The sequence below is a fragment of the Macaca mulatta genome, chromosome X (assembly GCF_049350105.2).
Source record: "Macaca mulatta isolate MMU2019108-1 chromosome X, T2T-MMU8v2.0, whole genome shotgun sequence".
In the NCBI taxonomy this organism is placed as follows: domain Eukaryota; kingdom Metazoa; phylum Chordata; class Mammalia; order Primates; family Cercopithecidae; genus Macaca; species Macaca mulatta.
In genome coordinates this window covers 98313320-98338709 of record NC_133426.1, presented here as the reverse complement: position 1 = coordinate 98338709, position 25390 = coordinate 98313320, and the positions used below count along the sequence as shown (strand labels likewise).

At 36.8% G+C, this 25390-nt stretch overlaps 1 protein-coding gene and 1 pseudogene across 2 annotated transcripts in view; one reads left to right on the top strand and one right to left on the bottom strand.

Moving 5' to 3' along the window:
• The window catches only part of PCDH11X (protocadherin 11 X-linked), a 732575-nt gene that overhangs the window by 570652 nt on the left and 136533 nt on the right, over window positions 1-25390 (bottom strand). The gene's annotated exons all lie outside the window — the stretch shown is intronic.
• Window positions 20213-21064, top strand: LOC106995265 (non-selective voltage-gated ion channel VDAC1 pseudogene; annotated as a pseudogene).

Genomic DNA, 25390 nt, shown 5'->3' with positions numbered 1-25390 from the left:
CAAACAGGCATATGAGAAGGTGCTCAACATCAATGATCATCAGAGAAATGCAAATCAACTAAAATAAGATATCATTTCACCCCAGTTAAAATTTCTTATATCCAAAACACAAGCAACAACAAATGCTGGGGAGGATGTGGAGAAAAAAGAACCCTTATATACAGTTGTTGGGATTGGAAATTAGTACAATCACCATGGAGAATAGTTTGGAGATTCCTCAAAAAACTGAAAGTTGAGCTATCATATGATCTTACAATCCTACTGCTGGGTATATACCCAAAAGAAAGGAAATCAGTATATCAACAAGATTTCTGCACTCTTATGTGTATTGCAGCCACTGTTCACAATAGCTAGGATTTGAATGCAACCTAAGTGTCCATCAATAGACAAATGGATTCAAAAAATGTCATAGGTATACACAATGGAGTATTATTCAGACATCAAAAAGAAAGAAATCCAGTGATTTGCAACAACATGGATGGAACTTGTGATCATTATGTTAAGTGGAATAAACCAAGCACACAAAGACAAACATGGCATGGTGTCGGTTACTTGTGCGATCTAAAAATCAAAGCAATTGAACTCATGGGCATACAGAGTAGAAGAATGATTATCTGAGACTAGGAAGGGTAACAGGGGGCTTGGGAGAGGGCAAAATGTTTAATGGGTAAAAATATAGTTAGAAAGAATAAACAAGACTACTAATTGGTAGCACAATATGGTGACCATAGTCAATCATAACTTAATTGTACATTTTGAAATAACTGAAAATGTTTAATTGGATTGTTTGTAACTTGAAGGATAAGTGCTTGAGGGAATGGATACTCCCTTCTCCATGACATCCTTATTTCACATTGCATGCCTGTATCAAAAAATCTCATATACCCCATAAATATATATACTCATTATGTACCCACAAAAATAAATACTTTTTTAAAAAGAAATAAGAATGTACTTAGGTATAACTTTAAATATAATAGAAACTAACTATGTAATATATTAAATACTATTTTATTTGATTGTATGCTGTAATACTTCAGTTAACCAGAACCCAGTCCACTGGCACCTTGGCACATCCGTATGTTAAAATGGAACAAAGGAATTAATATAAATTCAGAAAAACTAAAGAGTTGGACTCAAATATGGTCTGTTTGATATCTTCAGACATAATATTCAATTTACACTAAAGTCATAATAATATTCATTAATTACTTTAATTAAGGAGTATAACTTCAGGGTAGCCTTTGTATGATCCAGTCCTGGTCATATATAATCATTACTTTCTTACTTGGTGAGAGTATAATCTGTTTGCCTGCCAGTTGATTCATGTTTTTAAACCCCCCATACAGAGTGAAACACCATTTCTTCAGTCATTAACCTAGACTTACTTTGTCAGCTAAGACAACTAGAGCCAATGTTATATTTCTATTTTAAAAATTAGACTCCTATTTTAACCCTGTCCCTTTATACCTGCTTACTCTGAACTGCTGCAAGCCATGCAGCTATTCATATAGCCTTAATCCAAGAACACACAGCTTTGTTAGGGATAAAGAAGAAACAATGAAAAAGAAATGTCATGCTAGATTGTTGGAAAAAACACCAACAACGAGATTAGTTATTACAAATGGGTCATTCTTCTCGCCATCTGATTCCATGACTACCTCTGAGTCTCTCCATCTTCTAGTGTAGCCAGTGTTATAATTTTATTCTTCAATTAAAAAGTGGGAAGCTGTCATTTTTTATAAAGCTCTACTGACTTTATTATTTTAAACCATACAAATTTCAGAGTAAATATTTTATTTTTTATTTTTTCTTCTAAGTTTATGCTGTTTATGTAACATTTTTAGTAACAATTTTGAACATTTTCATGTGGCCTCTTTCCAAACATATTGCTCTGATTGAAGTTTCATGAGAAACATACTTGTCTTCCAAAAAATAAGAGAATTAAGAGTGCAAACAAATATCAATGCACATATTTGAAGGTTTTGGTGGTTGATCCCACCAGTCTAGGTAGGGGATAATCCACTTTAAAGAATTGCACTAAATAAAATGATAAAAACTGTTAAATGGAAAACCTATTAATCAAAATAAATTTGTTGCCAACATATCAGTTAACTGAAATGTTACTGTATTGCTCTTTTACAGAAACATACTATTTAGGCCGGGGATGGTGGCTCACGTCTGTAATCCCAGTACTTTGGAAGGTTGAGACAGGAGGATGACTTGAGCCCAGAAGTCTGAGACCAGCCAGGGCAACACAGTGAGGTTCTATCTTTACAAAAAAATTTAAAAATAGCTGGACATGGTGGTGTATGCCTGTAGTCCCAGATGCCTGAGAGGCTGAGGTGGGAGGATCCTTTGGGCCGGGGAGGTTGAGGTGGCAGTGAGCCGTGTTTGCATCACTGCACTACAGCCTAGGAGATGGAGTGACAGACTGTCTCAAAAAATAAATAAATAAATAAAATAAAATAAAATAAAATAAAAAATAAAAAAAAGGAAAAGAAACATTCAAACATGCTATCAATCAGGAAATAGATCATTTACTGAATATGTACTGGATGCTTAGTACTGTATTTAGTATAGTGATAATATAGGAAAATATAACACATGAGCCCCACCTTATAGGAGCTTATAATTTGGATGGAGAGGAAAAAATTACATAAAAGGACAATTAAATATAAACAAATAAATGTATAAATATAACGTTCAACATGGTAGAATATATCATAGAGAAATGTTTAGTCTGGATGGACTAAGACTAGAGTTCACAGATAGCAAAATTATTTCAGACTTTTGTAGAATTAACAAATACCACCATAGGATAAAAAAAACAGTAATAAAAATGATAGACTCAAATAGATCAATAACCTAAGAAAATCTTTGTTTTGCAAAGATAAACAAAATTGATAGAAGTATGTTGAATTTTATCAAATTGTATCAATCTTTTAGATAGACTAAGAAAAAAAGGGAAGACTCAAATAAATAAAATCAGAACTAAAAGAATAGGCATTACAACTGATACCACAAAGATACAAAGAATCTTAAGAGGCTACTGTGAAGAATTATTCACCAACAAATTGAATAACTAGAAGAAATAGATTAATTCCCGGAAACATACAACTTACCAAGACAGAATTATGAAGAAATAGAAAATCTTGCCGTGTGCGGTGGCTCATGCCTGTATTCACAGCACTTTGGGAGGCCGAGGTGGGTAGACCACTTGAGGTCAGGAGTTCAAGGCCAGCCTGGCCAATGTGGTGAAACCCCATCTCTTCTAAAAATACACAAATTAGCAGGGCATGGTGGCAGGAGCCTGTAATCCCAGCTACTCAGGAGGCTAAGGCAGGAGAATCATGTGAACCCGGGAGGCAGAGGTTGCAGTGAGCTAAGATTGTGCCACTGCACCCCAGCCTAGGTAACAGAATGAGACTCCGTCTCAAGACCAAAAACAAAAAAGAAAAGAGAAAAGAAATAGGAAATCTGAAAAGATTAATTACACATGAGGAGGTTGAATAAGTAATCAAAAACCTAACAAAGAAAACACCAGGAACAGATGGCTTTACTGGTGAATTCTACCAAATATTTAAAGAAAAATTATAATATAAGCAATCCCTCACGAACTCTTTTAAAAACTGAAGAGAGGAGAGAACACCTCCAAAACCACTTTATGGGACTAGCAATACCCTGTTACCAAATCCAAACAAGGACATTATAACAAAATTATAGTCAATATGTCTGATAAACATTGATACAAATATCTTCCACAAAATACTAGCAAACTGAAATCAGCAGCACATTAAAAAGATCATACACCATGATCAAGTGGGGTTTATTTCTAGAATGCAAAGATGATTAAACATATACAAAACAATAAATATGATACACCTCATTAACAGGATGAAATACAAACATATAATCATCTTAATAGTTGCAGGAAAAAATGATAAAATTCAACATACTTTTATCATTAAAAACTTTCAATAAATTAGATATAGAAGGAGCATAGCTCAACATAATATAATAAGAACTTTATAAGACAAACCCACAGCTAACATCCTATTCAACAGTGAAAATTTGAAACTTTTCCTCTAAGATAAAGAATAAGGCAAAGATGTCTCCTTTGCCACTTCTGTTCAACATAGTACTAGAAGTCCCGGCCAGAACAATTAAACAAGAAAAAAAGACATCCAAATCATAAAGAAAGAAGTAAAATTCTCTGTATTTGCAGGTGACATGACCTTGTGTAAAAACCCTAATGATCCACCAAAACCTGTTAGAAATAACAAAGGAATTCAATAAAGCTGCAAGATACAAAATCAACATAAAAATACCAGTTGTGAATTTGTATACTAACAACTAACTATTTAAAAAAGTAACTAAGTAGAGAATACCATTAACAATAAATTTTAAAAATCACAGTTGGACCCTTGAGCAACATGGGGGTTAGAGACACTAACTTCCATACTGTTGAAAATCCACATATGACCTTTGACACTCTAAAATCTTTACTACTAATAGCCTACTGTTGACTGTAAGCCTTGATGATAACAAAAACAGTTGATTAACACATAGTTTGCATGTTATGTATATTATATGCTGTATTCTTACAATAAAGTAAGCTAGATTAAGGAAAATGTTATTAAGAGAATCATAAAAAGAGAAAATACATTTACTATTCCTTAAGTGGAAGTGGGTTATCATAAAGCTCTTTATTGTTATCATCTTCACATAAATTAGGCTGAAGAGGAGAAGGAAGAGGTGAGGGTTCGGTTTCCTGTCTCAGGTCTGGCAGAGGTGAAAGAAAATCCATGTATATGTAGACCTGTGTGGTTCAAACTTGTGTTGTTTAAGAGTCAACTGTACTTAGGAATAAGTTAACCACAGAGGTACAATATCTGTATGCTGAAAACTGTAAAGCATTGATTTTTAAAAATGAAGAAGGGCTGGGCATGGTGGCTCATGCCTGTAATCCCAGCACTTTGGGAGGCCGAGGCAGGTGGATCGCCTGAGGTCAGGAGTTCGAGACCAGCCTGGCCAACATGGAGAAACCCTGTCTCTACTAAAAATACAAAAATTAGCTGGGAGTAGTGGCAGGCACCTGTAATCCCAGCTACTCAGGAGGCTGAGGCGAGAGAATCATCACTTGAATGTGGGAGGTGGAGGTTGCAGTGAGGCGAGATTGTGCCATTGCACTCCAGACTGGGTGACAAGACCAAAACTCCATCTCAAAAAAGAAGAAGAAGAAGATAATACAAATAAATAGATACCCCATGTGCTTGGATTGGAATAATTTATATTGTTACCATGTCCATAATATCCAAAGCAATGTACAGATTTAATACAATTCCTATCAAAATAGCATTTTTCATGGAAATAGAACACAAAGAACTCTAAAATTCATATGGTGCCACATAAAACTCAGAATAGCTAAAAGACTCTTGAGGAAGAAGAACAAAGCTGGAGGCATTATACTCTTTGATTCCAAACTACAGTACAAAGCTCTAGTAATTAAAACAGTATGGTACTGGCATAAAGACAGACACATAGGCCAGTGGAACAGAATAGAGTCCATTAATAAACCCACACATAGACAGTTAAGTAATCTTCAAGAAAGGTACCAAGAATGCACAATAGGGAAAGCACAGTCTCTTCAATAAGTGGCATTGGGAAAACTGGATATCCATATGCAAAAAGAAGAAAAATAGACTCTTATCTTACACCACAGACAAGCATCAACTCAAAACTGATTCAGACTTAATTATAACTCATAAACTGTAAAATTCCTAGAAGAAAACAGAGGAAAGCTCCTTGACATTTGTCTCAGCAATGTGTGTGTGTGTTTTTTGTTTTGTTTTGTTTTTTTTAACATGACACCAAAAGGATAGGCAACAAATGCAAAGATAAACAATTGGAACTACATTAAACTAAAAAGTTTCTGCATAGCAAAGGAAAGCACTAAATGAAAAGGCAACCCACAGAATGGAAGGAAATATTTACAAATCATATATCTGATAAGGGGTTAATATCCAAAATATATAACTAACTCATACAACTAAATATTTTTAGATGATTACAAAACACCAAATAATCCAATGAACAATGTGCAAAAGACTTGAATAGTCATTTTTCCAAAGACAAAAAAATGATGGCTAACAAGTACATGAAAATGTGTGCAACATCAGTAATCATTAGGGAAATGCGAATTAAAACCATGATGAAATATTACTCCATTACCTGTTAGATTGGCTATTATAAAAAACAGTAAAAATGCCAATTGTTAGCAAGGATGTGGGAAAAAGGGAACCCTTGTACACTGTGGGTGGGGATGTAAATTGGTACAGCCATTATGGAAAACAATGTGGAGGTTCCTCAACAAATAGAAAATGGACCTACAATATGATTCAGCCATCTCACTTTTGGGGAATTTCCTAAGGAAATTAAATCACCATGCTAATGGGATATCTGCATTCTCATTTTCTTTGCAGCATTATTCACAATAGCCAAAATACGGAAACAACCTAAGTGTCCATCAACATATAAATGAATAAAGACAATGTAATGTGTATATACAATGGAATATTATCCAGCCCTTAAAAACAAGGAGATCCTGATATTTGTGACAACACTGATGAACATGGAGGACATTATACTAAGTGAAATAATCTAGAGACATAAAGAGAAATAGTACATTGTTTCTCTTAATGTGAAATCTAAAAATTCAAACTCAGAAACAGATTGCAGAATGGTCATTACCAAGGGCTAGGAGGGTGAGGGAAATGGGAAGAAGTTGGTGAAAGGGTACAAACTTTCAGTTAGAAGTGGAATAAATTCTAGAGACCTAATGCATTTGCTAAGAGAGCAGATCTCAAGTGTTCTCACCACAAACACAAAAAGGTAACTATGTGATGTAATTTACATGTTAATTAGTTTTATTGTGGTAAGCATCTCACAATGCATATGTGTACCAAAACATAACACTGTATAGCTTAAATTTATATAATTTTTATTTGCTAAATCATACCTCATAAAACTGGAGGAAAGAAAAACAAGAGGTTGTTATTGACATAAAATACTGTATTATTCCTCTGCCGCCTTCACCAAGAAAACTTTTAATAATACCAAGCACTGTATAATGATTGGCAAAATGCTGCAGAGGATCAGTTTACATGGAACAAGCACAGCAGCAGAAAATGTTATTCTTGACATTAATAATAAATGTAAGTGTAAATGAAGTCAGGCCAATTACCAGAAAGAAGCATTACCGCTGCAGCCAAGGAGAAGGGAAGAAGACCCTAACAGGTCCCTCTCTTTAGATTTCCCGAAAGCAGCCTTTTTAAGCGGTTTTCTCAGTCTTCCTGCAGATTTTCAGGTCCTGAGAAAATTAGGTTTTTCTAATTTCATCAGTTCTAAATTTATTACTTCCCAGAAACACAACGTTAATGTAGTGGCATCCCTAACCTCCAACTCTTTTTCTAAAAGAAGGGGAGAAAAAAGCCAAGAGTCTAATATGAATCTTAGCACAATTCATAGCTTAATATTTTTTAAAAATATGTACAATATTCATTGAACTTAAAGTTTCTCATCTATAAAAGGATGATTCAAAACAGTGATAGTCATAGCAGCCTTTTTCTGTTTTTTGAAATAAAACACAGCCTTATAGGTGAAGAGAAAGTTAATAAAGGATATACTGTTCCGATTTCTGTTCGTCTGCTGAAAGCACTAGGTAATATATGTTCAAAATTACTTTTCATATAATACAAACCAGTCTACTGTTAACACATCACATTGGGAAACTAATTAATGAGAACACAGATTTTGCAAACTTGTTAATCTGAAAGGACTCTAAATTTTAACATATTTCACCTTGGTGTGTTACATTCTTCTTTGCACACAGATCTAAACTGGTTTTCAAAATGTTTAGTAATAGATGCAAATGGATATTGGTACAACCTGTGTGGCCAATGCCATCTCCTGATTTAATGATTTTTATTGCTTCCTGATAATAAGAATCTCATCACTTTTTTTCACTCTTGAATTTCCAAGGCTATACCCAATAGTTAGCATATTGTAAGTGCTTATTAAATGTTGGACCTAAGGAAAAATCATTTAATTCAAAAATATAGGTTATTGCTCCCAAGCTCTGCCCCAAACTACAAACCATTTACACCAGTAATGAAGCAATATCTGATAGTTAAAAGCATAAGATTTAATCTCTACCAGACCTACGTCCTTGCTCCACCATATATTAACTGCGTTAACCTTAGCTTCCGTTATCTCATCTAAAATATAGAAATAATAAAAATAATTGCCCCATAGGGCTGCTGAGAGTCCAAAACAAGATAATCTTTCTCAAGCTGTGAGCAAAGTAAGTGTAATAAAAGATGATTCTGGGCAGATGATGGCAATGGCAGTCTTTGAAATTCCCAGAATCTCCTAAGAGAAACAGAACAACCGGACAGCAAACCCAAAAAACCGGAGACAATATTTACAACTGCACTAGGTGACAAGGTGTTCTCATGATTCTCAAAATAGAAGTGGTTGAGAAAAAAATCACCCACAGCCACAAGACCAGCATGTTATCAGCATGTTATAAAGGTCTGTGGGGAAATGAGCAGAGAGGCACAATAGGGTGGCTGAACCTGAAAACACAAGAATGCCAAAATATCAAAGAAGTGTTCACAGGAAAGCACAGTAGGCAAAGTTGAGAAAGCAGCTGAAATTGAGAGGGGTTTGGCCCCCTCCAAGAGTCAGTGAGTTCAAGGGATCAGCATTTATGACTGAAGCGACTACACTAGTGTAGATTGATAAACATTTGAAAATGACAAGCCAGGGCTTCCTTCTAGAGCAAGACACTACGCCAAGACAAAACTACTGGGTTTGGAATAAGAATTAAGCAGCATAGGAATGATAAAGACAAAGAAAAGATAAGGCCCAGGCAAAGTAGGGGAGAGGAAGGGTAACATGACATCTCAGAAGGCAGGTCAACATTTTTTTTTTTTTTAAACACAGCAGGAAAGGGAGCTCTGTGAAGGTAGAGCTAGTTGTGAAAGCAGCTCTGATGAGTTTCCCTGTATCTTGCCTTCATCTGGAAGTTAAAGAAACCTAATCATACATAAGCATGAGAAATGGAATATTATTGAGGACAATCTCACATAAGTTACTATAAGATTAAAAAAATAAGGAGCAGAATAGCATCCCTCCAGCTCATAAAAATTGATTAAAATGAATACTTACTATTTAAAAATAAGCTAACAGACCTTAAGAAAATTACGCAAGACACGAAAGAGCAATATAAAGCAGAGTCAGATATTGTAAAAAAAAAAAAAACTGAGGTGACAACTCAGAAAACAAATAGACATAAAAGAAAAAGTTAATTTCAAAAATGTTCCTTCTAAATTCAAAGGAATAGAAAAAGAAAGAAAGAACAGATACTTACAGGTCAAACACAGGAAATTTTTTAAAAAGCAAAAAAGAAAGAAATTAAAAAATATGATAATGATTTAATAAAAAGCGTCACATGTTGAAAGCAGGTAAACGCGATTCAACATACAAATCATAAGTCACTGAAATCATAATCAATCATAAGAAATCAATAACAAGGTAACTGAACAAATACAAACCAAAAAAAAAAAAAAAAAGTAGAATTAACAAAAAAAGAGAAAAAATCCTTGGAAAGTCTAAGAGAAAGTGATTTCTATAAACACAGTGTGAAGAGAAGCCAGACATTAGCCAGAGATCTCAGAACTCTAGGAAAGACATGATGGTGAGTTCCCTGGGTTTACTTTTTGCCTTATGTATCCCAGACTGGGTACTGGAAAAGCCAATAACCTGGAAGCACCAAGAGACACAGGCCAAAAAAAAAAAAAAAAAGAAAGTGTTCACAAAAGCCTGTTCTCAGTAGTCAGAGGTCCTGGAAAGAGGCAGCTTGCCAAGAGAGAGAATATTAGATGATAACTTTTTGACTCCAGCCAAACACCACAGGAAAAAAATGTAGCCCCACCCAACACACACCAACCAAGAGGAGGATATAGACTTCTACCATTGCCAAACTATAACAAGGGCCTTAGCCCCCAGCCCCTGCTTCAGGTTGATATCAGAGAAGATTGTGCAGAAAATAGTAATTAGTCAGTGTTACTCTTCCCAGCCAAGGAAGTATCAGTGGAGACACGGTGGAAAGCCAGAGCTCCCATCTTAAGCTAGCAGTAACAAGCAACTCCCCCTTTCAGGTGTAAAGCTGAATGGAGAACCCAGAATTTATTGCCAGGCCCAGTAGTAAGGAGGTGCCCTTCTTTCTCCCCACCAGAGTAGATGGTATCAGAGAAGACCTAGTGAAAAGTCAGGTCCCTCACTTGGGCACAACAGTAGTGAGGTTAGCTCCCCAGAGTTCAGGAAGGCCACATAGTAATGAGGCCACTGTGCCATTCCCGACTAGAGATAACAGCAGAGGCCTAGTAGTGTGTTAACAGGCCTCCTCTGTGTTAACAGAAGTTGAGTGGGAACTTGGTATTTCCACTATCCCTGGAAATAACGAGGCAGTGCCCCCTTTCTCACTGGAGTGGTATCAGATAAGGCCTGCTAAAGCAGAAAATTTAAACAAAATTTAAATAAAATTTGGAGTTTTTATATGGAGAATTTAATAAAATTCTCAAAATGTCCAGATTTCAATTGAAAATCACTCATCATACCATGAAAGCAGGGAAATCTTCATATAAAAGAGATAAAGCAAGCAACAAACACCAACACCAGAATTATAGAATTGTTAGAATTATTTGGGAAGAATTTTAAAACAGCCATCATAAAAATCACCCAACAAGCAACCACAAACACATTGAAACAAATGAAAAAAAAAAAAAATAGAAAGTTTCTGCAAAGATATGAAAGTCCCAGAAAAAACAAAACACATAAATAAGAGTCAAATGTTAAATGTATGAGGTGACAAATATGCTAAATACCCTAATTTGATCATTATGCAACATATAGAGGTATCAAAACATAAAATTGTACCCTATAAGTCTGTATAATCATAATGGATCAATTAAAAAAGAGTCAAATGGAAATACAAAATAAAAAAATACAATAACAAAAATAAAACTCAATGGATGGGTTTAACAACAGAATAGAGAGGACCATTCTGGAGAGGAAAAGATCAGATAATCTTTTGAAGAGGAAAGAATCAAAGAAATTGAAAAAAAATCATATTTAATCCATTTGAACAATAGAAAGAAAATAGCCTGTAAAAATTTAACAGAGCCTGAAGGTTGTGTAGGATTATAACAAAAGATCTAATGTTCATTCCTTCAGAGTTCTGGAGAGAAGAAAGAGGATAGGGTTAAAAAGGTATCTGAAGAAATAATAGATGAAAAATTTACAAATCTGGCAAACAAAACACAAACCTACAGATCCAAGAAGCTGAATGAAAACAGTTAAATCTATTTTTTTTGTAAGGACTTCTCAGAACATTGACTATGCTAATATGCATTTGAAATCAAAATTTCATAAATTGATTAGATATACAACCATTTTTTTCATAACTGTAGGCAGGGGTCATGCCACCACCTCCCACATGGGCTTAAATTTACATTCTACATTGTTTCCTTTGGCTTCTTTTCTTTTCTTTTTTTTTTTGACAAGAAATGTTGGGAATCCAATGACAGTAGCTTTTTTAATTTAAGAAGTGTAAGCAACATTGAATCAGGAAGGATGGACTTTCTTGAGGCCTTCTAGTATCACAGCAGGTAGCCTCCCTCTGAAGGATGTGTGAGAAACATTGTCCAGTGAAACAGGGTCTCATTAGGCCCTCTGTGGTTTGAAAACCTGCCTAACCCCTAGTAGCACATTTCTGGATAGTGAAGGTGATGGTGAGTCTGTGTATATGAGGTAATAGATGCAGAAAACCAAACCCAATATAGGGTTCCTTGAGCCAATTGGTACCCTGTGAAATGGATATATATTTGAATCAAGAAGTGAATTCTTGGAAGCCCAAGAATGGGTAGCCTTGGACAGCTGAGCTTATTCACACTGAGTAGTATAATCATTCCTTTGGAAGAACCCTAAGAGATTGTATTGAGTTCTGGATCTACACTATACCAAGGTAGCACTGGTCTGTGTCCTCTATCAGAGTATGTAAGACTAGTGTTCAACAACTGCATTATATGGCAGCCAGGAGTGGTGGCCATAGCAGACTGGTCAAATTTCACTTCTTGGATTTTGAATTCAAACAGATCCCCATTTGGACTGGATAGAGCACCACAGCATTATTGGTCAATCTGAGGTGGGGACAGGGAAGATCCTCAATTAGAAAAATGTGAAGATAAGCGATAGTTAACACTGCTTCTATTTAGGGATATTTATTGTTTTTTCAAGTCATTCCAATGTTCAAATGCAATTTCAGTCATTTGGTAAATACTGAGCGCCTACTATGGTTCAAGTATAATGCAACATGGGAGAAATGCTGACATATTCATACGTTTCACAGACACTTATCAACTGACTGGCAGAGATGATAGAAATGAATGTCATAGTTACTGCCCCCAAGATATTCAAAATATAGCTGGACAGATAAAATATACAAATTACAGTAGAGTATAAGTACTGTAAAAAAGATGTGGACAAATTGCTGTGGGAACATAAAAACCACAATGATTTTATCTGCCTCTGGAACTTTTGAAAGTGTTCACATATGAGACTGTGGAAAGAGCCTCCAACAGATCCACATAAACATTTACCATCATATTTTTGTATTCTAAAAGAAATGTATAACATTAAGAAATCAGATAATGCCCTTTCTCAACAGGTATATTTTATATAAATTACTTCATAATTCAATATAAAATATACTTTCTTAATGTCAAAGATACTATTTAGGGACTTCAGTAAAGATAAATTCCCAAGGCAACTAAGGATTCTGATTTTAAAATAAAGTTTAGTGAGTCCAAAATTATCTTTAGGTATTGTTTTCCCCATCTGAACCAGTATTCTTTCTGGCAAGGACTCTAATCATGTTATTACAATTACTTTTTTTTAGTCAGTCAAATTTAGCAGTGGGAGGTTGTATGCCAAATTTTGTGACCTAAATGTTAATAAGTTCTGATAACCCACTACCATCGGACCAGCCACAATTATGTTTTGAGAAGCAGCTGTAATTTATTAGTGTTGGCTCTGATTAATTCATCAAGTTTACCTGCTCTCATGCATTCTTAGATATGTTTCTGTATGTTACAGTTAAAATTAAAATAATCCCAAAATGTTATTTACTTCTTTTAATTGTGTGGTATTTTAATGTTTTGCTCTACTGCTTCAAAAGAGAACATACAGATGTTTCTCTATAGCCCAAGACACTAAAAATTAAATGTCCTAATGTAAATCTCTTAGGCTTTGATACTTATTCTCCAAATTACGGTGGTCTAAAAGACAATGGCAAATGAATTAATTTGAAAAAAAAATAGTGAAAAAAGTAAATTACATTGACTATTTTTCTAAAGTGAATATGTTATCTATCTCTGTAAATACAACTTACATCTTTACTCTGTTATATTTGACATAGAGATACTAGAAGGTACATGGAATTCTTGGAACCCCAGGAATGAGTAGCCTTGGACAGCTGAGCTTATTCACAGAGAGTAGTATAATCAATCTCTATATGATGTGAATCCCCTCAAAACATGACAACAGAGCTATAAAGATAAAATAAATAGAATGTTTTAATCTAGATTTGTTATCAATAATTTCTATTTTGCCGATAAAAAGTAATTGCAAAATCTCCAACCAGTTCATTTAATCAAATGCTGCCTAATCTCTGATCACTTGAACAGATAATCAGCTACACACTTCTGCCCACTTGAGATTTATTGATTCTTCCCATTAACACAAATACAGGTCCAGGTGCTACATATTATAATTATCATAGGTAATGTAATTACTGCATGCAAATTGATTACTATAATTAGTTTATGGTTATTTGTATGAGAGAGAGAAGTAAATTGCAATGCTTTGGGGAAAAAAAGATTAAGACAACATATCCCTCAGCAAACAAAGAGGAAGGCATGTTAAGTTAACAATATATGTCACCACAACACATGTTTTAAGATATATTAAGTGAACAATTCCTAGTAGCAGATTTTGAAATACTACAGTATGAGGAGGAGAAGGGAGGACTAGATGTGGGAAACAGAGGAAGAGAACATAGAAGATTCAAAGAGAGGAATGGAAAGAGGGGAAAGAAAAAGGAGAGAAAGAGAATAGGAGAAAAGAGAGGAAAGGGAAGAGAAAGCAGCCAACTTCACACCGAAAATTAATCTAATATTATAATAATAGTGCTATGTATTATAGTACTGCTCACCAAAAGAACATAGTTCTTACGATGAATGTTCTTATGATGAGCAATACTATAATAGTGGTATATTCTATTCCAAGATTTTTCTCTGGTTTTAAAATTTTAACTTCTAAAAAGAATTGGCTTTGATATCCTCACAGCTCATAAATGAGAAAAACAACAAAAGTGCCATTATATCATGGGAGATACAAAGATGAATAAGATATGGTTTCTCTCCAGATAAACTTATTTTTGTGAGAGTTTTTTATAGTTTTTAAATCATTTTTAATAGTTTTTTAATAGACCATTTTTTTGAAAGACCATTGGGTCTTTCAAAATGAACCTTAACACAAATTTTGTGCATTTGTGAAATGCAAAAAAAAAAAAAGTCACTTTATGGTAATATTTGTTTCAAACATTTTGTTTCTCTTTTTTTCTAATGACTCCCTTGTTGTATTTCTTAAAATGAAAATGAATAAATATTCATTTTATTCAAATTCCTAATATTTAGTACAGGTAAATTATGTATGAAGCATTTTTCCATCATACTATGTAAAATCTTCATAGTGGGTAGTATGAATAATTTGTAATATAAATTAAACTTTAAAAAATCCTAACCTGAGAAATTATAAAGTTTTTAGATAAATAATGAGTAGATTTAAAATAAATAAGCACCTGCCCATTGTCATCTAGACATAAGGTAAACAGTAGACACTCATTAAGTTTAATAATATAACCCAATTTAATGGCATTTGATTAAGAAGGAATATGCTTGGGTTGAGTGTAGTGGCTCATGCCTCTAATCCCAGCACTTTGGGAGACTGAGGCAGGTGGATCACTTGAGGTCAGGAGTTCCAGACCAGCCTGGACAACATGGTGAAACCCCATTTCTACTAAAAATACAAAAACTAGCTGAACATGGTGATAGGCACCTGTAATACCAGCTGCTTGGGAGGCTGAGGCAGGAGAATCCTTTGAACCCGGGAGGCAGAGATTGCAGTGACTTGAGATCACGCCACTGCACTCCAGCCTGGGTGACAGAGGGAGACTCCATTTCAAAAAAGACAATGCTAAATCATTCCTTTTGTGGGAGACAATTTTCATTTTTGGCCTGGCTCTATCTAAAACATTTCAGTTAATTTTTTGTCATGATGATATTAGTGAGTGAATTGATTGAATACATTGAATTGAAAAATTCATTTGCTCAGGCAAATCTTTAGACAGCTGAGAGCAAGGTTTTAATTACATACAACATGATAAGACAGAATGATGGCCCCCAAAGATATCTGAGCTCCAATTCCAGAACCTGTGATGATGCTATCTCACATAGCAAAAGTGACCTTGGCAGATGTGATTAAGGTTAAGGTCCTTGAGATGGAGAGACTCAATGACCTGGGTTAGGCAGGTGGGCCCAATCTAATCACATGAGTGCTTAAAAAAGGACATTTCCCAGATCTAGTCAAAGGGAGACATGAGGTGAAGAAGGTTGAGAGAAATGCAGAGTCTCTTTGAGGATATAGGAAGAGACATGAGCCAAGGAAGGTGGAAAAGGCAAGGAAATGGCTTCTCCCTTGGAGGCTCCAGAGGAAATGCAAACCTGTTGCCACCATGATTTTAGTCCACTGAGGTCTGTTGGGCCTTTAACCTTCAGAAATATAAAATGATAGATTCGTGTTGTTCTCAGCCACTAATTTGTGATACCCTGTTATAGCAGCATAAGAAAACTTATATACACATAAATATGGCTCAGTTGCTACATCTTGACACTGACATAGTATCAATGACATACATAAAGAATGAATTTTAAAATGGTTGATTCATACATAATTTAATAGACAGCACATTTCTAATTCAATTAATTTAAATCTTTGTTAACTTTATTTCTCTAAACTACTTTGAATTCTTAGATATTTACTATTTTAGTGGGTAAAATTTAAAACGGTATCCCCCCAAAATTGGCAGTTGAAACTGCCAGAATTTTTAAATGAGTTGTTCTATTTCTTCCTTACCTCATTCCATAAAATCTACTTTCAAGAAGGGGCTGAGGTTAACTGTGCTGAAATAAGCTTCTCTGAGCTAATCACTAAAAGAAATAGATTCATAAGGAATGAAGCCAGATATGAAAGTGAGGGAAGAGGCATCTGTTGTCCTCACTGTGGTGGTATATATCCCCGTGGGAGGCTGAAAAACATCTGTGCTTCATGAAACCCTTCCGTGAAAGAATTATGCGTCTCTACCAGACATTTCAAGCTCTTTAAAAAAAGATGCATTTTAAAAAGACAATTTTCCATACTAGCATTTAACTTAGCATTTGGCTTAGTTTTATTCTGAATTAATTTAAGTTTCCTATGAAGTAGATTTCAAGCTAGATGTGGATTTCTGCTAGTTTTATAAAGCATACCTTTTCCCTCCGAAACGGTAATTCCATGAGTTTGGAAGACAGGAAAGAAGACAAGAAAGTTGTATTTAAAAGTTAAGTCCAGATATAAGCAAAACAAACAAAAATCTCAGCAAAATCTCCATTTCAGTTGGAATATGGCAATGTTCTTTGAAGAATGCAAAGCTTCCAGGGGAAAAATAGGGTTTGAGTGTGGTTTTCCCTGAATGTCACAAATCAAACTTCTTTTTATTTATTTATATTTATTTATTTATTTTGAGACGGAGTTTCATTCCGTCACCCAGGCTATAGTGCAGTGGTGCGATCGCAGCTCACTGCAACCTCCACCTGCCAGGCTCAAGCAATTCTCCTTCCTTAGCCTCCTGAGTATCTGGGATTACAGGCATGCGCCACCACAACTGGCTAATTTTTGTATTTTAGTAGAGACGGGGTTTCACCATGTTGATCAGGCTGGTCTCGAACCCCTGACCTTGTGATCCACCCGCCTCAGCCCCCCAAAGTGCTGGTATTACAAGCATGAGCCACCACACCAGGCCTGACAAATTAAACTTTAAGCATGTAAAACCTAGTAGATTTCCATTTCTGTTAACATGGAAAAACAGATAACCAGAAAACTCTCCTGCTACAAAACCCATAAAATTGCTGAAGAAAATATAGCAACACTCCTTTACATGTATTACTTAGATCATAAGAAAAGGAAAGCAATCCTTAGAGGAACAACACAAAAAAGTCCTGACATCAAGGCTGCCCTAGCAATGATGTTGTGGTAGCGGGTGTGCAGGTTGCGGGAGGACTTACAGTTCCTCAAACCAAGGGGCCTGTGGGGGTCAGGAACAAGATGGCCCGCCGAATAGGAACAGCTCCAGCCTCCAGCTGCCAGCGTGAGCGACACAGAAGACGGGTGATTTCTGCATTTTCAACTGAGGTACCGGGTTCATCTCACTGGGGAGTGCCGGACAATCGGTGCTGGTCAGCTGGTGCAGCCCGACCAGTGAGAGCTGAAGCAGGGTGAGGCATCACCTCACTTGGGAAGGGCAAGGGGGAAGGGAATCCCTTTTCCTAACCAAGGGAAACTGAGACACACAACACCTGGAAAATCGGGTAACTCCCACCCTAATACTGCACTTTACCAAGGATCTTAGTAAACAGCACACCAGGACATTATATCCCACACCTGGCCCGGAGGGTCCCACTGCCACGGAGCCTCCCTCATTGCTAGCACAGCAGTCTGAGATCTAACTGCAAGGCAGCAGCGAGGCTGGGGGAGGGGCGCCTGCCATTGCTGAGGCTTAAGTAGGTAAACAAAGCCTCCGGGAAGCTCCAACTGGGTGGAGCCCACCACAGCTCAAGGAGGCCTGCCTGTCTCTGTAGACTCCACCTCTGGGTAGAGTCTGACAGCTGTCTGAGAGCTTTGAAGAGAGCAGTGGATCTCCCAGCACGGAGGTTGAGATCTGAGAGTGGACAGACTGCCTGCTCAAGTGGGTCCCTGACCCCTGAGTAGCCTAACTGGGAGACACCCCCTACTAGGTGCAGACCGATACGATACCTCACACCTCACCTGGAGAGGTACACCCCTGAGACAAAGTTTCCAGAGCAAGAAGCAGACAGGAGCACTCGCTGTTCAGCAATATTCTATCTTCTGCAGCCTCTGCTGCTGATACCCAGGCAAACAGGGTCTGGAGTGGACCTCAAGCAATCTCCAACAGACCTACAGCTGAGGGTCCTGACTGTTAGAAGGAAAACTAACAAACAGAAAGGACACCCACACCAAAACCCCATCAATACGTCACCAGCATCAAAGACCAAAGGCAGATAAAACCACAAAGATGGGGAAAAAGCAGAGCAGAAAAGCTGGAAATTCAAAAAATCAGAACGCATCTCCCCCTCCAAAGGAATGCAGCTCATCGCCAGCAACGGATCAAAGCTGGACGGAGAATGACTTTGACGAGTTGAGAGGAGAAGGCTTCAGTCGATCAAACTTCTCAGAGCTAAAGGAGGAACTACGTACCCAGCGCAAAGAAACTAAAAATCTTGAAAAAAGAATGGAAGAATAGATAACTAGAATAATCAATGCAGAGAAGGCCAAGGGGCCTGTGATTCAATTGCAAGGAAAGAATGCAAGGCACAAGGCTAAGGTCTTAGGTTCACTTGAAGTGGGAATTTGGAAATGAGATCCCCTGAACAAAGCCAAGACTTTGAAGAAGCATACATATGTTGGATTTTTAAAAATGCCATCAGAACAGTGAGATTCCAAGGAACTATGCCTATGTTAGTCTGGATGGGGGGAAAAAGGAATTTATAAATGCAGATTTTCATTTTAACAGGTTATGGTCTCAATGTATACTATTCACATGATCCATGGATACCTAAAGTAAAAAAGTAAAAAGTGGTCCCCAGAAGGTAATACTCCCGGGCTGCCTTAGCAGAAGTAATCTCAAAACTTATCTAGGAGGAATGTTCAATCCAGGCAGAAGAGGATTCCTACAGATAAATTATCTCTGAAGATTAGCTCAGAGTTCAAAATTTGCTATAGCAAAGAGTCAACAGTCACAACAAATAGCTCTGGTGTTACTCTAGGAACTTTTAAGAATCACTAAGTAGATAAAAAGAAGTATCTTTAAATTGATTAAAGTAACAGTACCAAAATAATGTTTACAAAATGAAGCAAAGAACATTATGACAAAAGTTCACACATATTCTTAAAGAGATTAAACTAATAAAAATGAATAAATATCTAGGTGTTGAAATTAAAACCTAGCAGAATATTTATTTAAAAAGTGAAAATCTCCAGAGGGATATGATTCTAATGAGTAAAAATCTATTAAAACGGTTTTAATAAGGTAAAGTAAAAATTAGGACAGTCATGCCACATGGATTTCACTTTATTTTAAAGTCTCCCCTGATTTGAAAAGAATACTATAATAATCCTAAGGTTGAAGAACATCATTGACTTACAGATATCCACATGTATATTTTGTAGTAAAAAAACTGAAAAGTAATTTTCGTATGAAGTATGCAGTAAGAAATTGGGATGATTTTCCAGATTAAACTCAATAAATACTTCAAATGTAACGTTACATGCTAATAATGCAATAACAGTCTACATATATAATAAATATCTCTATAAATATGAGCAATTTTCTATGATACTTTTTGCCTGCAGATTATAACATATGGTATTTTTCACATACACATATATTCTTCATTTTATTAAACTGGCTTTATTGGTGGTTTATATGGTTTGGCTCTGTATCCCCACCCAAATCTCATCTTGTAGCTCCCATAATTCCCACATGTTGTTGCAGGGAACTGGTGGGAGATGACTGAATGCCGGTGGTGGATCTTTCCCGTGCTGTTCTCGCCACAGTCAATGGGTCTCACGAGATCTGATGGTTTTAAAAATGGGAGTTGGGCCCTGCCGCTGGCTCCGTTCTGCTCCCTTCCTCCACGCCGCAGCGCCAGCCATAGCCGCCTAGCCTGCAGCCACCACCTCTGAGCATAAGATGGCTGTGCCTCCCAAGTTTGCTGATCTTGGCAAATCTGCCAGGGATGTCTTCACCAAGGGCTATGGATTTGGTTTAATCAAGCTTGATTTGAAAACAAAATATGAGAATGGATAGGTATTTACAAACTCAGGCTCAGCCAACACTGAGACAACCAAAATGCCGGGCAGTCTGGAAACCAAGTACAGATGAACTGAGTAGGGCCTGACGTTTACTGAGAAATGGAACACCGACAATACACTAGGCACCGAGATTACCGTGGAAGAGCAGCTTGCATGTGGACTGAAGCTGACCTTCCATTCAGCCTTCTCACCCAACACTGGGGGGTAAAAATGCTAAAATCAAGACAGGGTACAAGCAGGAGCACATTAACCTGGACTACGACATGGATTTAGATATTGCTGGGCCTTCTATCCGGGGTGCTCTGGTGCTGGGTTACAAGGGCTGACTGGCCAGCTACCAGATAAATTTTGAGACTGCAAAGTCCCAAGTGACCCAGAGCACCTTTGCAGTTGGCTACAAGACTGATGAATTCCAGCTTCAGGCTGATGTGAATGACAGGACAGAGTTTGGCGGCCTCATTTACCAGAAGGTGAACAAGAAGTTGGAGACTGCTGTGAGTCTCACCTGGACAGCAGGAAACAGTAACAGGTGCTTCGGAATAGCAGCCAAGTATTAGATTGACCCTGACGCCTGCTTCTTGCTAAAGTGAACAACTCCAGCCTGATAGGTTTAGGATACACTCAGGTCCTAAAGCCAGGTATCCAGCTGACACTGTCAGCTCTTCTGGATGGCCAGGACGTCAATGCTGGTGGCCACAAGCTTGGCCTGGGACTGGAATTTCAAGCATAAATGAATACTGTACAGTTGTTTGATTTTAAACTATTTTGCAGCATAGCTACCTTCAGAATTTAGTGTATCTTTTAATGTTGTATGTCGGATGCAAGTATTGCTAAATATGTTAGACCTCCAGGATAAAGATGATTCAGCTTTAAGATGTTAGTCTTTCAGAGGTACAGAAGAAACCATTTCCAAAAAAGGCCCTTTCAGTGGTAGACTTGGGGGAACTTGGCAGCGACTTTGAGATGCCAGGTTTCTTTTTTTGTCTAGAAATGGCTGCGAGTGAAAGCTGATAATATGTAGGCACTTTGTAAATTCATGTTGAGTAAATGAATGAAATTGTGATTTCCTGAGAATCGAACTTTGGCTTCCTAACCCTAATTGATGAGAGCCTCGCTGTTTTTAGACAGATCTTCATGACCTGTTCCCAGTCCAGTTCATCATTATCTCTTTTACACCAAAAGGTCTGCAGGGTGTGGTCACTCTTTTGTGCCATTTTGGGGTGGAGAGGGTGGATGTGATGAAGCCAATAATTCAGGACTTATTTCTTCCTGTGTTGCGTTTTTGAACCCTTGCACCAGAGTATGAAATAGCTTCCAGGAGCTCCAGCTATAAGCTTGGAAACGTCTGTGTGATTGTAATCACATGGTGACAACACTCAAAATCTAAATTGGACTTCTGTTATATTCTCACCACTCAATTTGTTTTTTAGCAGTCTAATGGGTACATTTTAGAGTCTTCCATTTTCTGTGGAACTAGAGCCTCCCCTTCAAATGCTGTAATTAACATCACTTAGAGTGGAATAAAATATTGAAACCTAAAAAAAAGAAAACAACAACAGCAACAACAGGAGTTGCCCTGCACAAGCTCTCTTTTTGCCTGCTGCCATCCACACAAGGCGTGACTTTCTCCTCCTTGCCTTCCACCATGATTGTGAGGCCTCATCAGCCATGTGGGACTGTAAGTCCAATAAACCTCTTTCTTTTATAAATTGCACAGTCTCAGGTATGTCTTTATCAGCACAATGAAAATGGACTAATCCAGTGGTATAAAAGGTTAAGTGGTAGATCCAGAAAAATAACCTATAATTTCTGATTCCAAATTATTTTTTTTTTCTAATGAATCATTTTGTGCAACAGCAGGCAGTAGGGGACTTATCAGGTAGCCATTTTTTTTTTTTTTTTTTTTTAGATACTGCATTATTGTAGACTTCCAGAGCACTTAGGAAACCACAAGTATAAATCTTTGTTGAATATACAATTTCGGCAAGGACAAGCCAAACTTTTCTTGAATAATTAAAAACATAGCTAAGATAGGAACCAGTGTGATGGAACTTGGTTCTTCTTCATTTTTTCCTTATTCAATTCTTCATTCAATGATTGAATGGGGAGGGAGGTAAAATAACAAATAATCTGTCAGTCATAGCACTGTCGAGTTAGTTATTAAATATTTACAAAACGTAAGACTGTCAATGTACTGTGAGTTTCTTGAGGAATGGGAACAAATCTTGCTCACTGTGTGTATACATATATACTGTATATATACACACTGTATATATATATACACATATATACTGTATATATACATACTATATATACACACAGTATATATACATACTGTGTATATATATGCCTACAGCATATATATACATACTGTGTGTATATATTCTGTGTGTGTGTATATATATTCTGTGTGCATATATGTATATACAAAACCTCACACAGAACTTCAAAACTAGTAGACACTCAATGATATTTACTGAATTAACAAATTAACTAAATTCAGCTGCTATTTAAATACTTAAAAAGTAGTAATGCAGTTTTATCATTTGATATGTGTTGCATATCTTTCATCAAAGCAACATAAAATGCTCTATAAAAATCTCGAGTTTGGGGCTGGGCGTGGTGGTTCATGCCTGTAATCCCAGAACTTTGGGAGGGCACAGCGGGATGATCTGTTGAGCTCAGGAGTTGGAGACCAGTAAGGCCAATGTAGTGAGACCTTGTCCCTACTATAAACAACAACAAAATTTAGCCGGTGTGCGCCTGTAGTCCCAGCTACTGGGAAGGCTGAGGCGGGAGGATTGCTTGAGCTCGTGCCACTGCACTCCAGCTTGGGCGAGATCCTGTCTCAAAACCAAACCAAACCAAAATAAAACGAAAGAACCCTCCAGCTTTTTAAAATTGTCACTTGCTAAAATTACTTCCCGAAGATATCCATCAAAAGATACAGAGCTAGAAAGAGGTGTGAATACTGTCCAGAAATCATTAAAATGTGATATGGATTGGTCAAGGAAACTTTCCTGCTTTGGGTCAGGTTGAGAGCCTTTGCTTTGAAAGAAGTGCGAGTATTGCTGGTGGAGAAGTGTGTAGAGGGCAGTTCAGAAAGATGGAATTGCCTGACCTAGGATTCCAAGACTATTTTAATAACATAAATACTGTGGTTCAGGTTAGAGCTGTCAGCTTTTAAAACACTAAAATTTCTACTCCACTTCTTGCTTTCATTCAATTGAGTTTTGTCCTAAACTTAGAGTAAACAGCCAAAGCTGTTTTTACTTCTCAGAAATTAGACAGCAAGCGCATTCTTGCTAATTTTTTTTTTTTTTTTTTTTTTTTTTTTTTTTTTTTTTTGAGACGGAGTCTCCCTCTGTCGCCCAGGCTGGAGTGCAGTGGCGCGATCTCGGCTCACTGCAAGCTCCGCCTCCCGGGTTCACGCCATTCTCCTGCCTCAGCCTCCCGAGTAGCTGGGACTACAGGCGCCCCCAACCGCGCCCGGCTAATTTTTTGTATTTTTAGTAGAGACGGGGTTTCACCGTGGTCTCGATCTCCTGACCTTGTGATCCGCCCGTCTCGGCCTCCCAAAGTGCTGGGATTACAGGCGTGAGCCACCGCGCCCGGCCATTCTTGCTAATTTTAAACCGGGGCATTTAAGGATAAGATATCATTTGGTAATCTCATTAATGCCTGCCTAGTTTTTGATGTAATCCTCAAACTGTTGACTATTGAGATTTACAGCTTGATGAGTCAAATTTTTGAAAATCGTATTAACCCACTGCTTTTTAAAATGTTTGCCTTTAGATAACAGCATTAAACAATTGGATTGGTTGCTATATGACTGTTTTGTTATTCAGTAATTACTATTTGGTCATAATTTCATTGGCAGTGAAGATGAGGCATACTTCAATATTTTGCTTTTAAGTTATTTGTAGGAACAACTATGATGTCTGTAGCTCCACAAATTTGTAATCACTTTATAGAGAAACACAGCATCTCTTCTTTGCAGTAAATAAAACAGCACACACTCTGAAGATTAGAAAAAAATGTCAAATGAAGGGGAACAGCATATGATAATGTTAAGGTCCTTAGTGTTTGAGTGAAGGGATCTGAATTTTAGTCCCAGCCTTGTTACTAACTAGTTGTATGTCTTTGAGCAAGGCATTTTGATTCCCTGAGCTTACGTTTCCTTATTCATAAAGTTATATGCTCTATTTTCACGGTAAAAAGAATATAATATGCATGGCATAGGCAGGAAGGAGAAGCGGAAATACATTAAAGAAGACAATATAAAAAGTAAAACAGGCTGCCATTACTCTTTCTTGTCTTGTATTTACACTTTAACAAAAGTATTAAGTTACCTTAATATTCCTAAGCAGTGAAATTATTATAGTTTAATTTAAACTCCGGAAGGCTAATTTTGCCAGTTTCATAGTCCTTATCTTGCCAAATAGCAGAATTTGTGACACCTCACTCTTAAGAACAAACCTACTGACTTTTATTATGGTTATCTATTCACAACTGATACTCTGTTCATGCTTATTACAGGCATATTAACATGATGTCATTAGTATACTATATGTTCAGTCTGAATTTTATCTCGAACGCCATTAAAAATAGTTTTACAATGCATTCGGATATACAGAAAATTCAATGTATTTGATTTATTGTTACATTTTAAACAGACAAAAATGCCCTTATGGAAGGCTTATATAGAATAATAAATGCAGATATGAGGTACTGAATTACACATACCATATACGTCAAATCATCAGAGATAGCTCTAGAATTAGGCTATGCCCTGAGATATTGGAAGAATCCTGGAAACTGAGAAAAATGATAGCAGCTGCTGTCACTGATGGTGGCACCAAACCAAACTGCGATGTCTAGAAGTATCAATCACAGATCCCTGAGCCCTGGCCCCTTTCTTTATCACCATCTCAAAAACCAGAGGGTAAAGATGTAAGATGAATAAGCAAAATACCATGAGGAAGTTTGAGTGGACGAGAGGAAGTGATTGAGGATCAGATAGACAGCAAGGGGATAGCAGCTGCCCACAGAATAT